Here is a 16,242-nt window from a genome sequence, read left to right on the forward strand (position 1 = left end):
GGAGGGTTGTTGGGGCTGGAGGAGGTTACAGAGATAGGGAGTGGTGTAGGGGGCTGGAGGAGGTTACAGAGATAGGGAGGGTTGTAGGGCTGGAGGAGGTGACAGAGATAGGGAGGGTTGTAGGGGCTGGAGGAGGTTACAGAGACCGGGAGGGTTGTAGGGGCTGGAGGAGGGTACAGACATAGGGAGTGGTGTAGGGCTGGAGGAGGTTGCAGAGATTGGGAGTGGTGTAGGGGCTGGAGGAGGTTACAGAGATAGGGAGGGTTGTAGCGGCTGGAGGAGGTTACAGAGATAGGGAGGGTTGTAGGGGCTGGAGGAGGTTACAGAGATAGGGAGGGTTGTAGGGGCTGGAGGAGTTCACAGGGATCGGGAGGGTTGTAGGGGCTGGAGGAGGTTACAGAGATAGGGAGGGTTGTAGGGGCTGGAGGAGGTTACAGAGATAGGGAGAGTTGAAGGGGCTGGAGGAGGTTACAGAGATAGGGAGGGTTGTAGGGGCTGGAGGTGGTTACAGAGATAGGGAGGGTTGTAGAGGCTGGAGGAGGTTACAGAGATAGGGAGGGTTGTAGGGGCTGGAGGAGTTTACAGAGATAGGGAGGGTTGTAGGGACAGGAGGAGGTTACAGAGATAGGGAGGGTTGTAGGGACAGGAGGAGGTTACAGAGATAGGGAGGGTTCTAGGGACAGGAGGAGGTTACAGAGATAGGGAGGGTGCGTTTGATGTAAATAGACTACTGAGCCCTCGGTTTCAGTATATAACAAGGCTTTAATCAACTGTTTCACAAGCATGAGATTTCTAGTTACAATCACTAGTTCCTGGTTACAGAAACATCCTGAGCAAGCTGGGCCCACGCCCGATTATTTATACTCCTTGGACGGCGCCACCAGCTGGCCGCTCAGTGTTACTTCACGAGTCATGATAAGATTCATGACATCCTTCATGCCTGAAAGTGGATTAGGCGGACCACGAATAGGCGCAGTATTTTGGACCTTCACTTGTGGCTGGAAGGCACGTCTCCTCGGACCTTGGTCCGTACTGGTAGATCGACGGGGCCCGTGTCACCTTGATCGACCTGCGGAAGACTGGGGAGATCGTGACTCCAGGTGCGGGTCCCCACAGGCGCTGAGCTGGCATCATCTTGGTTGGTAGCCGGGGATTGACCAGCGTCCTGGCTTCAGGTGGCCATCCCGTGGGGAGCGCTCGGCTCCCCGAGTTGATCCGGTGGAGTAGCCGGCAGACATTTACAGATAGAAATCAGTATTTGTAGGGAAATGGTGTTAGGGAAATTGATGGGATTGAAGGCCGATAAATCCCCAGGGCCTGATAATCTTCATCCTAGGATACTTAAGGAAGTGGCCCTAGAAATAGTAGATGCATTGCTGATCATCTTCCAACATTCGATGGAATCTGGAACAGTACCCATGGATTGGAGGGTAGCTAATGTTACCCCACTATTCAAAAAAGGTGGTAGAGAAAAGGCGGGGAATTACAGACCGGTAAGCCTGACATCGGTAGTGGGGAAAATGCTAGAGCCAGTATAAAGGATGTAATAGCAGAGCACTTGGAAAACAGTGACAGGATCGGACAAAGTCAACATGGATTTACAAAAGGTAAATTGTGCTTGACTAATCTACTGGAATTTTTTGAGGATGTAACTAGTAAAATAGATAAGGGAGAACCAGTGGATGTGGTGTATTTGGACTTTCAAAAGGCTTTCGATAAGGTCCCGCATAAGAGATTAGCGTGTAAAGTTAAGGCACATGGGATTGGGGGCAAGATACTGACTTGGATAGAGAACTGGTTGGCAGACAGAAAGCAAAGAGTTGGAATAAACGGCTCTTTTTCCGAGTGGCAGGCAGTGATTAGTGGGGTACCGCAGGGATCAGTCCTTGGACCCCAGCTTTTCACAATATATATTAATGATCTAGACGAGGGAACTGGATGTAATATCTCCCAAGTTTGCAGACGACACAAATCTGGGTGGGCGTGTGTGCTGTGAGGAGGATGCCAAGAAACTCCAGTATGATTTGGACAGGTTGGGTGATTGGGCAGAAGCATGGCAGATGCAATATAAAATGGATAAATGTGAGGTTATCCACTTTGGTGTCAAAAACAGGAAGGCAGATTATTATCTGAATGGCAATAGATTGGGAGAAGGGGAAGTGCAATGAGACCTGGGCGTCCTTGTTTACCAGTCACTGAAGGTAAGCATGCAGGTGCAGCAGGCGGTTAAGAAGGCAAATGGTATGTTGGCCTTCGTAGCGAGAGGATTTGAGTACAGGAGCAAGGATGTCTTGCTGCAGTTGTACAGGGCCTTGGTGAGACCACACCTTGAGTATTGTGTGCAGTTTTGGTCGCCTTATCTGAGGAAGGATGTTCTTGCCATGGAAGGAGTGCAGCGAAGATTCACTAGGCTGATACCTGGGATGGCAGGAATGACGTATGAGGAGAGATTGGGTCGATTGGGCTTATACTTGTTGGAGTTTCAAAGAATGAGAGGGGATCTCATTGAAACTTATAAAATTCTAACAGGACTAGACAGACTAGATGCAGGAAGGATGTTCCCGATGGTCGGTGGGTCCAGAACCAGGGATCACAGTCTAAGGATAAGGGGTAAGCCACTTAGGACAGAGATGAGGAGGAATTTCTTCACCCAGAGAGTGGTGAACCTGTGGAATTCTCTACCAAAGAAGGCAGTAGAGGCCAACTCATTAAATATATTCAAGAAGGAGTTAGATATATTTCTTATATATAAGGCTAAAGGGATCAAGGGATATGTAGAGAAGGCAGGAACAGGCTACTGAATTTGGATGATCAGCCATGATCTCATTGAATGGCGGAGCAGGCTCGAGGGGCCGAACGGCCTACTCCTGCTCCTATCTTCTATGTTTAGATCCCTTGATGTCGCAGGTAGGGCATCATCCTCAAAGGAGCGCAGAGCATTGGTATCATTACCATGGGTTCCTCTACCAGTTGAGTCCGTGGGATTGGTTGGACAGGGAGCCAGATCTCGGAGTGAAATGGTGGACTCCCAGCCATCAGGGTAGCGCACGTGCGCGTAAGTGGGATTAATGTCCGTTAGCTCCACCTCATCGACATGGGGATCGTTTTTGGAAGGTCGGACGAATCTTCGGAGCAGCACGGGGCCGAGAGCTGCCAACCATGACAGTAGGGACGTCCCGTGAGTGGAGCGACGCTGGAACCTGAAGAATCGCTCGTGAGGAGTGACATTGGTGGACGTAGAAAGAAGAGACCTGATGGAATGCAATGCGTCAGGGAGCATAGTTTCCCACTGCTGGTCTGGTAGGTTGCGTGACCTCAGTGCAAGACGAATAGCGTTCCAAATGATAGCATTGTATCTCTCAACCTGTCCATTACCGATGGGATGATACGGTGTTGTTTTGCTTGTGGCGATTCCCCATTGGGAAAGATAACTTTTGAGTTTGCTTGACATGAAGGAGGGACCCCAATCAGAGTGGATGAAATTGGCCGTTCCACAAAGGGAAAAGACCTGATTGAGGCATTTGATCACTGTGGAAGTAAGCATATTGGGATAGGGGAAAGCAAAGGGAAAGCATGAATATTCATCCACCATAGTAAGTAAGTAGGTGTTTCGCGTTGAGGAAGGCAATGGCACTTTAAAGTCAATGCTGAGTTGCTGCATAGGCTGCATAGCGTGTATGAGTGAGCCATCCGATGGACGGAAGAATTGCGGTTTTAATTCTGCACGAATTCTACAGGAGGAGCACGTTCTTTTCACATCTTCCGTAGAAAATGGGAGATTTTTAGATCGCACAAAGTGCAACATACGGGTAACGCCAGGATGGCATAAGTCAGTATGAAGATCCGCAAGAGTCGAAGTTGACATAGAAGAGCAGAATGCATGCGTGAAGGTATTCGGGGCCACATTCTCTTTGCCGGGTCGATAATGTATGGTGTATCCAAAGGCGGCCAATTCCATCCTCCAGAGTTGTGTTTTGTTATTCTTGATCTTAGTGCGTTTCCGGTTATCCAGCATAAAGGCCACGGAGTGCTGATCAGTTATAAGCGTGAAATGGCGACGAGCGAGAAAATGACTCCATTTATGCACTGCTTCGATGATGGCCGTAGCCTCCTTCTCGACAGGAGGATAATGGAGCTCGCTACCCTGCAAAGTTCTGGACAGAAATACAACGGGTCGACCACCTTGATTCAAGGTAGCAGAGATCGCCACCTCCAATGCATCGCACTCGACCACGAAAGGGAGGTTTTCATCAATGGAACGAAGCGTGGCTTTTTCCTGTTGTCGCTTGAGGAGGTTGAAAGCTGAAATAGCCGTTACCTCCAACGGAAATGACTTTGCGTGAAGCAGGGGCTAGACCTTGTCGGAGAAGACGGGTATCCACTTCGCATAATAGGCGAACATGCCGAGTGCCCGGCGAAGAGAGCCAAGATTCATAGGGGGAGGGAGCTCCTGAAGTGGACGAATTCGCTCCGGATCCGGTTTGATGACACCGTTGCCCACCCAATAGCCAAGGATGTTGACTGATGGTACTGATTTCATAGATTTGGACTCATTTAAGGTTAAGTTGCGACGATGGAGAACGTCAAAACATTTCTGGAGGTTGGCATCATGCTCCTTCTGGTCATGACCAGCAATGGTGATATTATCCAGATGTGGAAAAGTGTCCGTTAAGTTCTCCTGTTTGACTAGGCTATCCATTGCCCGTTGAAAGACGGCCACCCCATTGGTGACCCCAACTGGAAGGCGACAAAACTGGTAAAGCCGACCATTGACATCAAAGGCCGTATACTTTTTGTCAGAGTCCTTTAACGGTACTTGATGGTATGCGCTCCTTAAATCAAAAGTTGAAAATACCTTGTAGTTGGCAAGGTTATTGACCATGTCATCAATGCGTGGTAGTGGGTAGGCATCCAGGTCGGTATACTGTTTTAATAGTTTGCGAGTAATCGATGCAAAGATGTTTCTTGTGTTGCTTCAGAGGATTTTTAACAATGACGACTTGAGCTCGCCAAGAAGATGAACATGGCTCAATGATTCCGTCAGTTAGAAAGCGAGAGATTTCTGCCTCGATAAAGGATCGATCATCTTGGCTGAAACATCGTGATTTAGTGACTATGGGCTTACATCGGGGGGAAAGATTGGCAAACAAGGAAGGCTTGTCGAGCGAAGCCGCCGAAAGCGCACAAAACAGTACTTTGGAAATAGTAAGCTCCAGCATTGACCCTCCAAACTCGAAAGTGAGTCTTTTGTGTTGTTTCTGGAAATCCTGTCCCAGGAGCACATCACTGCATAGGCTTTTGAGCACCCCGAGCCGGGTGGAGAAATAAGTGTGGCCATTGAGAATAAGGTCGATAAGACAAAAGCCGGAAGAGTTGGTGGTCAGTGTCGTCAGAGCCATTGCAATTTTCCTGTCCGAGGGGTAAATACGCAATTTTAACTTACTGACAGCCTGCTCACTAATGAAGCTGTCAGAGCTGCATGAGTCGATTAGTGCACTCAAAATGTGTCCATTTACTGAAACCTTCGTGACTGCATGGGACAGACTTTGGGGAAAAACAGCTGTGATGGGAGGAGGGGCAGTTTTACCCTTGACAGCTGTAACCTTATTAGTGGTTCTTGGGGGAGGAGCAGTTTTATAGATAGCAGCTGCAAAGCTAACAGGATCTCTCGACCAGTATACCTTAGAAAAGTGGCCTTTCTTACTAACAGAGGCTCTTGACTGGCATACCTTAGAAAAGAGACCTTTGTTGCTGCAATGGTTGCAGGTTGCGTTACGAGCAGGACAAAATTTACTGTAGTGGAATGCACCTCCACAGAAGAAACACTTCCTTCCAGGTTGCAAAGGTGCCGCTAGGGCAGGGTCGTCATCAGTGAAGGCTTCTAGGGTAGGGTTGTCATCCACTAGGTTAGAGTCATCATTAGTGAGGGCTTCTGCCCGAGACCTATCAAAGGAGTCATTAAAAGTGATATAAGCAGCCCATGCCAGTGGTAAAAGATAGGTATCTGCATTCCTCTTTGCTAAGTCCAGGGAACACGCCTGGTCATAGGCAGCCTGTAACTCGAGGGTTTTATTCTCCAACAGTTGCTGGCATATGAAGGGAGACGTAATTCCGTTAATAAAAGAATCATGAATTAACTCCTCCTGGTACTGCTCAGCTGTGACAGCTTTAAGATTACAATCCTTGCTGAGCCTGCGAAGCTTTTGAAGGAATTCGTCAAGTGATTCCCCGGGTTGTTGTCGAGTAGTGGCCAGTAGATGCCGAGCAAAAATTTCATTTGGGGCCTTACATAAGAACATAAGAACATAAGAAATAGGAGCAGGAGTAGGCCAATCGGCCCCTCGAGCCTGCTCCGCCATTCAATAAGATCATGGCTGATCTGATCCTAACCGCCAATCCACTATCACTGAACCATCTCCTGAATCTAACAGAATTAGACACACGAAATAGGAGCAGGATCAGGCTACACGGCCCCTGGGCCCGCTCCGCTACCCACAGGGCCATGACCGATCCGAACCTAGACTCATGTCCAAATTCCTGCCCGCTCCCCGTAACCCTTAATTCCCTTTACATATAGTCACTGGAATATTAGGATAGCGGAGTCATAGTCTACACAGTCTTCGATATTGTCAAACACATGAGGAGATACATAATTGGCAAGTATCTCTAATTTATCAGGAACATTCTCACCACACGCTCTGACGAAGTTGCTGAAGGTACGATATCAGTGTTTCCATACCTTAGCAGTTGTAGGTGAATTTGGGTCCAGGTCAAGATGGGCGGGTCTGAGTAGTTTGTCCATGATGGATTGATTACTACGCCGGAGTTCCCTTCTACAGTTGAAGTCATAGCTGGCTGTTCCTGAAATCACTCAGAGCGTGGAGCCGATACACAGTTGATTAAATTGATGTAAAAAGACTACTGAGCAATTGGTTTGAGTGTAAAACAAGGCTTTAATCAAATGTTTCAAAACCATGAGATTTCTAGTTACATCACTAGTTCCTGGTTACAGAAACATCCTGAGCAAGCTGGGCCCACGCCCGAATATTTATACTCCTTGGACGGTGCCACCAGCTGGCCACACAGTGTTAATTCATGAGTCATGATAAGATTCATGACATAGGGCTGGAGGAGGTTACAGGGATCGTGAGGGGTGTAGGGCTGGAGGAGGTTACAGAGATAAGGAGTGGTGTAGGGCTGGAGGAGGGTACAGAGATAGGGAGTGGTGTAGGGCTGGAGGAGTTTATAGAGATCAGGAGGGTTGTAGGGCCAGAGGAGGTTACAGAGATAGGGAGGGGTGTAGGGCTGGAGGATTTTACAGAGATCAGGAGTGTTATAGAGCTGGAGGAGGTTACAGAGGTAGCGAGGGGTGTAGGGCCTGGAGGAGGTTACAGAGATAGGGAGGGGTGTAGGGCTGGAGGATGCTACAGAGATGGGAGGGGTGTAGGGCTGGAGGGGTTACAGAGATAGGGAGGGGTGTAGGGACGGGAGGAGATTACAGCGATAGGGAGGGTTGTAGGGACAGGAGGAGGTTACAGAGATAGGGAGGGATGTAGGGATGGGAGGAGGTTACAGAGATAGGGAGGGGTGTAGTGCTGGAGGAGGTTACAGAGATCGGGAAGGGTGTAGGGCTGGATGAGGTTACAGAGCTAGGGAGGGGTGTAGGGACGGGGGGAGGTTCCAGAGATAGGGAGAGTTGTAGTGAAAGGAGGAGGTTACAGAAATCGGGAGGGTTGTATGGCTGGAGGAGAGATCAGGAGGGTTATAGGGGCTGGAGGAGGTTACAGAGATAGGGAGGGTTGTAGAGGCTGGAGGAGATTACAGAGATCAGGCAGGGTGTAGGGCTGGAGGAGGTTACAGAGATGGGGAGGGCTGTAGGGCCTGGAGGAGGTTACAGAGATAGTGAGGGTTGTAGGGGGCTGGAGGAGGTTACAGAGATAGTGAGGGGTGTAGGGCTGGAGGAAGTTACAGAGATCAGGAAGGGTGTAGGGGCTGGAGGGGGTTACAGAGATGGGGAGGAATATAAGGTGGGAGGGGGTTACAGAGATAGGGAGGGGTGTAGGGCGGAAGGTGGTTCTAGAGATGGGGAGGGGTGTAGGGCCGGAGGGGGTTATAGAGATAGGGAGGGGTGTAGGGCCGTAGGACATTACAGAGATCAGGGGCGGGAGCTGGAGGAGGTTACAGAGGTCAGGGGTGGGGGCTGGAGGAGGTTACAGAGGTCAGGGGTGGGGGCTGGAGGAGGTTACAGAGGTCAGGGGTGGGGGCTGGAGGAGGTTACAGAAGTCGGGGTGGGGGCTGGAGGAGGTTACAGAGGTCGGGGCGGGGGCGGGGACTGGAGGAGGTTACAGAGGTCAGGGGTGGGGACTGGAAGAGGTTACAGAGATCGGGGTGGGGGCTGGAGGAGGTTACAGGGGTCGGGGCGGGGGCGGGGACTGGAGGAGGTTACAGAGATCAGGGGTGGGGGCTGGAGGAGGATACAGAGGTCAGGGGTGGAGGCTGGAGGAGGTTACAGAAGTCGGGGCGGGGACTGGAGGAGGTTACAGAGGTCGGGGGCGGGGGCAGGGGCGGGGGTGGGGGCTGGAGGAGGTTACAGAGGGCGGGGGCGGGGGCGGGGACTGGAGGAGGTTACAGAGGTCAGGGGTCGGGGCGGAGGCGGGGACTGGAGGAGGTTACAGAGGTCGGGGCAGGGACTGGAGGAGGTTACAGAGGTCAGGGGTGGGGGCTGGGACTGGAGGAGGGTACAGAGGTCAGGGGCGGGGACTGGAGGAGGTTACAGAGGTCAGGGGTCGGGGCGGAGGCGGGGACTGGAGGAGGTTACAGAGGTCGGGGGCAGGGACTGGAGGAGGTTACAGAGGTCGGGGTCGGGGTCGGGGGCGGGGACTGGAGGAGGTTACAGAGGTCAGGGGCAGGGACTGGAGGAGGTTACAGAGGTCAGGGGCGGGGACTGGAGGAGGTTACAGAGGTCAGGGGCGGGGACTGGAGGAGGTTACAGAGGTCAGGGGCGGGGACTGGAGGAGGTTACAGAGGTCAGGGGTCGGGGGCGGAGGCGGGGACTGGAGGAGATTACAGAGGTCAGGGTTGGGGACTGGAGGAGGTTACAGAGGTCAGGGGCGGGGACTGGAGGAGGTTACAGAGGTCAGGGGTCGGGGCGGGGTCGGGGACTGGAGGAGGTTACAGAGGTCAGGGGCGGGGACTGGAGGAGGTTACAGAGGTCAGGGGCGGGGACTGGAGGAGGTTACAGAAGTCGGGGCGGGGACTGGAGGAGGTTACAGAAGTCGGGGCGGGGACTGGAGGAGGTTACAGAGGTCAGGGGCGGGGACTGGAGGAGGTTACAGACGTCGGGGGCGGGTGCAGGGGCGGGGGCGGGGATGTGGGAGGGGTGAGTCCATGGAGCAGGAAGACGCAGTAACGTGCCATTGCTGAATGATGCTCAGACTGAACACAGCAGTCACGGACCGAATGGTCTCCTCCTGTGCCAATAACACACAGGAAAGAGGCTGCTTACTTCATCTTATCATACAGATTGCAGCTTTCAAGTGACATCATCAGGCTTGCGTACGCCCTTCATTCGGTCTTATCGTACAGATTGCAGCTGTCCTGGTCGCTGCTGTCCCTCTGCGCTTACCGTGTTGTCTCTCACTGCCCTTTGATATGTTTCCTGGGGTATTTTGAATGCTGAGCTTCATCCCACTGTACCAGTCCCCCTGTGATAATGGATTGCGTTTCCTAATCGCCCGTGGCCCTGAATATCAGGCGCTGTGTATAAGGGGCGGCCGATCCGTGACCCCCCATGTTGCACCTCCACCCAAGACAAATTTCTAGCCCTTAATCTTTTTGTCCCTCACTCAGAATGCCGAGGGCGAGTCCGCATATTGTCTTCAAGGATCCTGGTGACCATCTCTGCATTTTCCAGGGACACTGGAAGCCCCAAATTTGGAAACAGAGGGGGAAAAATTCAGTTGTTTGCGCCACCCGTTAGCGCCTAAAGAGGCCGAAAAGTGGGGCGCTAACCAACTAGCGCCCTGGCGCAGCGAACCCTGCGCCTCTCCCCATATTGAGCGGACATTTTGCGCTGGCGCTAAACCGTAGCGACCGCTCGCCGGCGCACGCAGATCATGACGTCATTTCAGTGTGCAACACCTTTGGGGCACCCCGGACCGCAAATTCAGTGGCGCCCCCCTCCGTTCCGCCTGGCGCTAATAAGGACAGCTTACCTGAAACGTTTCCCAGTCGCTATCGGGCTGGGGGGGCGTTCTTTATAGGGGACTGGTGAGGTTTAAATGCGGCAGCCATTTTTGGACCACAACTTCTTAGAGAGATACAGAGAGTTGCTCCGCTGCAGACGGAGAGCCATTTCAACATTGAGCCAGCGCTGGCAGAAGAACTTCAGCCTTCTGACCATTACCTTGCTGTTGGTGAGCATCTGAAATGGCAAAACTTTCTGTGCGCACTTAATATGGGGGTGGCATTGGATGGGAACGTCCTGCTTCTGAATCATCTTGACAGGGCACAGAGACGCAGGGATAGAGGGACAGGCATGGCCAGACAGAGGAGGGCCAACAGACGTCGCCACATGAGACTTTACGCTGCCAGGGTTTTCAGACAGCAATTTTCATATTTGAACATGTCGGAGGAGCAGTGTTTCCGAAGGCTGCGCTTTAGTAGGGAGGTGGTGACTGAGCTGTGCCACCTGCTTCAGCCAGATCTGCAGCCTCAGCTAAGGTGCAGGACATCTCTGTCGGTGGCTGTGAAGATCACTGTTGCCCTTAACTTCTATGCAAGCGGCTCCTTTCAGGCCGCAACTGGGGACATAGCCAACATCTCGCAGTTCGCGGTGCATTGCTGCATCCGTCAAGTGACTGATGCCCTCTTTAAAAGGAGGCGGCAATACATGTCCTTCCCAATGACCCCGGACAAGCAGAGGGAGCGCACAGAAGGCTTTGCAAGAATAGCGGACTTCCCCATGGTGCAGGGCGCCATTGACTGCACGCACGTGGCTTTGCGGGCGCCTCTAGAGAATGCGGAGAAGTTCCGCAACCGCAAGGGGTTCCATTCATTGAATGTACAGCTGGTCTGTGACCACCGACAGCTGATCCTCGCTGTGAATGCCCAGTTTCCAGGCAGCAGCCACGACGCCTTCATCTTGCGCCAGACCTCTGTGGCAGACCTATTCGAGGCCCCGGCTCACCCAGGAGGATGGCTTCTCGGGGACAAGGGCTATGCTCTGTGCCCGTGGCTGATGACCCCGCTCTGTTCGCCCAGCGAGCCATCAAGCGACCAGGAACATTATTGAGCACACAATCGGCGTGTTAAAGCAACGGTTCCGTTGTCTGGACCATTCCGGAGGTGCGCTTCAGTACTCACCTGAGCGAGTCTCCAACTTCGTGGTTGTGTGTTGCATGTTACATAACCTCGCCATCCTGAGGACCCAGCCAATGCCACCAGACATTGAAGCACCAGCAGAGGAGGAGGAGGAGGAGGAGGAAGAGGAGGAGGAGGAGGAGGAGCAGCACCAAGACGGGAGGGAGACAGAAAGTGGAAGGGCCGTCCGTCAGAGGCTTATCAGAAGTCGCTTCTAGGCCACTCTCAGGGAACGTTTGCTGCCATTCCAAGAGCAGGAATGGAACTGTTCTGATACCCCAAAGCCTGTGAAGGGCAAAATGTATATAAAGAGCAGACATGGCCATTGTAAATAAAGAAATTTGTTTATTTAACAAGATGTGCTTCCTTCCCGCATGACAAAGTAATGGCAACAAAAAGCTAAACAAACAGACTGCCACATAAGTGACTCGCACACCCGGGAGACTGTCCAAAACATCACTAACATTCAGACCAGCATCCTCGGCCTTGAATTCTACAAATAACAGGTAAGAGCAGCACCTTCTACTTTCTTCCCCTCGATGGTGATCTGCTTCGCTTGCGAGATTGGCCCCTTCCCTCCCTGCAGCTCCTCCGTAATGGGACCCCAGTGGCTGCAGCAAAGCTGGGGGAGGCCTGCTGACTGTCCGAAAGCGCAGATGCCCCTGAGGGACGGCCTGGACGAGCTCTGGGCTTGGAGGGCCCGGCTGCTGACTGCTCCAACTCTGCATGGGTGGAAGCAGTCTGTCCTACAGGTGGTGGCAGCTGCAGTGGAGACGTGCCAGTGGTGGCATCAGGAATGCTGTCATCCTGAGAGCGGACAGCAGCTCCCTGGTTGGCCACACACTGGCACTCTGACGGGGCAGCACCGCAGCATGCGCAGCAATCGGCTGGTCCACAGATTGCTGGCCTGCTGTGGTGCTGCAAGGGCCCCGGGTAATCCTGCCCGTTCCAGCGAGGGTGGCAGCAATCAGTGCTCACGTGGCCTCAATCTGCGTCTGCATGAGACCAGCGAGTGACTGCGTGGCAGCACTCAGCACTTGCGTGGCAGGTGCCAGTGCTTCGGCGAAGGCCTGGACAATCCTTTCCAGTGCTGTCCCAAAGTCCTGCGCACTCCGGGTCTGTGCTGCGCCGAAGTCTTGGACACTCCTTGCCAGTGTCTCGATGGATTCAGGCATCCTTGCCACTGCAGCCATGAGCTCAGTGTGCCTCAGCCCAGCCTGAGCGCTCATTTCTGTGAGGGCACGCACCTCTTCTGCGCTCTGTGCAGCAGCACTCGGGGCCCGACTCGCCCTCTGGGGAGATGGCCCCCGAGCTTCCCTATCCCCCTCGCGTTGCTGCAGGCCGCTGGTTCCTGGAGCTGGATCCTCCTCAGAGCATTCCCCCCCGCTCCCCTCCAGGGGAGTAGTCTCCCCAGTCTGCAGATGGGCTGGCTCGCCTGAGGGTGGTACGGATGGTCCGGCTTCCTCCTGCTCGTCACCTCCCGAGTCAGCCGCAGTGGCAGCTTGAGGGCCCGGCTCCCGAGCTGGTGATGCAGCATCTGAAAGCAGGGAGGTTGAAGAGTGGCTTTAGCGAAAGGACAGGGTGGCAGCAAGGGATGCATGTGTGCTGCAATGCACTGACTTGGGTCCAGAGTGAAAAAGCATGCTGGTGTGGGGAACAAGTGGAAGGAGAGAGTTCAAATAGGTGATGACCTTACCACCGCTGCGCACAATGGGGTCGGCAGATCCAGAGGTGACGGCACCACTCATTCGGCTTGCAACGATCTGGTGGACTCGCTCCTCCAGGTCTGTAAGGGTCTGCAGGTGAGGCCGGCCTCCTCCGGTACGAAGCTGTTGCCTGCGGTTACTCGCCAGCTTGGCCTGCAAGAGAAAGGATGGGGTGTGATGAAACATGCTGCCCTGAGCTGACATCACATGCCTCCCATGGGAGAATAGCCCTTACATTATGCTGCCCTGAGCTGACATCACATGCCTCCCATGGTCGAATAGCCCTTACATTATGCACTGAGCTGAATGTGCGTGTGTGTTTCCAGAAAGGGCCATGGGTGCTGGATGACAGCTGGCCATTGGGGCTCTGCGCACCCTCTGGCCATAAAGTGAGGTCCAGATGGAGGGATGAAGATAAATCTGAAAAAGGCACTCACCCTAACGACCCGAGTGAGGTCGTTGAACTTCTTCCTGCATTGCACAGGAGTCCTGGGCACCATGCTGCTGGAGGCGACTCTGTGGGAAACCTCCCTCCAAGCTCTGCGGTATTCGGTCTGATTAGGCCTCCTGCCATTCTCCGGGTGCAGCACAGCTCGCCGGTGGTCCATCACGCCAACCAGAGCATCCAATGCCCCCTCGCTGAAGCGCTGCGCTCTCTCCCTGACCCTCGCCATGTCCTTGAAGTTTTGGCTGCCACAGGTAGGTTGCCGTCGAGTTTGAGGCCTACAAGGCGCAGAGTGTAGCTGCAGATGAGAATCCATCAGCCCCTTTAAGGGCTGACCGGTGCCAGCGTGTCTAGGTCCAATCGATTATTGACAGCACCTGCGCTGCGCCCACCCGCGGGGAAATTGCGTTGCGCCGCCGGGTTAGCGCCTTAAGACTACCATGCAGCGCCTGATTTAGCGCCGCAATCACCTTCAGGGGCGCTACAACCCAATATCACTCGAGGTGGTGATCAATTGCGCCTGGCGCTAAACTTTGCGCACCGCCAGTACCAGCGCCCCAAATGGGGCGATACTGAATTTTTCCCCCAGAGTGTTTTATTTGGAATTTGGAAAGAGTGGAGATTCGGAGAAGAGGGGGAAGGAGTTTTTGCTTTTTGCCGACACTACTAGTGCTTTGTGTTACAGGGAGATATTTAATTACAGTACCCTTAACTTAATCTAAATCAAGTAAGTAGTCAAGAAACTACACTGTAAACTAAGTTACCGAATTACAAATTTAATTAAACTTAATTAAATAAAACCAATTCCTATCGGGATGGCAGTGCAGATGGTGTGCCGCAACTGCAGCATGTGGGAGTTTGTGGAGAACATTGTGATCCCGGACAACCACGTTTGCAGCAAGTGCCTGCATCTTGAGGAACTTCAGCTCAGAGTTGTTGAGCTGGAGTCTGAGATACAGACATTGCGGGGCATCAGGGATGGGGAGAGTTACCTGGACACTTTGATCCAGGAGGCAGTCACACCCCTTAGGTTAGGTATTGATACAGGTCTGGTTAGTGGTCAGGGACAGGAGGGTGTGACTGCAACTCAGGCAGGTAAGGGGAGCCCAGGTGCTGTGCTGGAGGAGCCTCAGCCTTTGCCCTTGTCCAACAGGTAGGTTCTTGCTGCCTGTGTGGATGAGGGAAAAGCCTGCAGGATGGATGAGCAAACTGACCACGGCACCATGGTACAGGAGACCATTCAAGTGGGGGGAGTGAAAGGGAATGTAGTTGTGGTAGGGGACAGTATACAGGGGGATAGATAGTGTTCTCTGCAGGCGCGACCGAGAGCTCCGAAAGTTGTGTTGCCAGGATTAAAGACATCTCCTCGCAGCTGGAGAAGAAGTTGGAAGGGGAGGGGGAGGATCCAGTTGCTGTGGTCCATGTAGGAGCCAACAACTTAGGTAGAACTAGGGATGAGGTTCTGCTGAGGGAATTTGAGGAGCTAGGATCCAAATTAAAAAGCAGAACCTCAAAGGTAATCATCTCTGGATTGTTACCTGAGCCACGCACCAATTGGCACAGGGACAAACAGATTAGAGGTTTAAAAGCGTGGCTCAAAGAGTGGTGTGGGAGGAAGGGGTTTCAGTTCATGGGGCACTGGCACCAGTACTGGGGAAAGAGGGAGCTGTTCCGTTGGGAACAGTGTCCTGGCGAATCTAATAACTAGGGCAGTAGACAGGGCTTTAAACTAATGAAGGAGGGGGGTGGGAGGATTCAGGAAAGAGTAAATTTAAAAGCAGCGAGAGAAATGTCAAAGCTCTCGCGCAGAGCAGAGTTTTGGGTAAAAATAAGCAGTGTGAGTCAGGAAGGGACAGAGAGAGTAACAAAGGTCATAGGGCATCAGTGACTGAGGTGACATCAGGGAAAAATAGAAATAAGTCAAAGCTAAAGGCACCATATCTGAATGTGCGAAGCATTCGCAACAAAATAGATGAATTAATAGCGCAGATAGAAATCAACAGGTTTGATCTAATAGCCATAACGGAGACGGGGTTGCAAAGTGGCCAAGGTTGAGAACTAAATATTTCAGGATACTTAACTTTTAGAAGAGATAGGCAAAATGGAAAAGGAGGCGGGGTAGCCCTGATAATAAAAGATGGGGTAAAGACAGTAGAGAGAAAGGATCTTAGCTCCGAAAATCAATCAGTTTGGGTGGAGCCAAGAAACAGCAAGGGGCAGGAAACATTGGTGGGAGTTGTTTATAGGCCCCCCAAATAGTAGTTGTAATGTAGGGCAGAGTATAAATCAGGAAATTAGAGGCGCATGTAACAAGGGTAATACAGTGATCATGGGGGACTTTAATCTACATATAGACTGGGCAAACCAAATTTGCAGTAATAGTGTGGAGGACGAATTCATGGAATGTATACAAGATAGTTTTCTAGATCAGTATGTTGAGGAACTAACTAGGGAACAGTTTATTTTAGATCTAGTATTGTACAATGAGAAATGGTTAATTAATAACCTTGTAGTAAAGGGGCCTGTTATAAATCTCATCATCAAGAAACTACTTATGAAATAACGCTGGACGGCCAGCTGGTGGCACCGTCCAAGGAGTATAAATACTCGGGCGTGGGCCCCAGCTTGCCAGGGACATTTTGTAAGACAAGGAGCTAGTGAAATACAACTAGACTTCCATGTCCTGAAACAAGTTGATTAAAGCCTTGCTTTATGCTCCAACCAAGTGTG

The sequence above is a fragment of the Somniosus microcephalus genome, unplaced genomic scaffold, assembly GCF_052327205.1.
Source record: "Somniosus microcephalus isolate GS21.2 unplaced genomic scaffold, FLI_Smic_1.0 scaffold14, whole genome shotgun sequence".
NCBI lineage: Eukaryota > Metazoa > Chordata > Chondrichthyes > Squaliformes > Somniosidae > Somniosus > Somniosus microcephalus.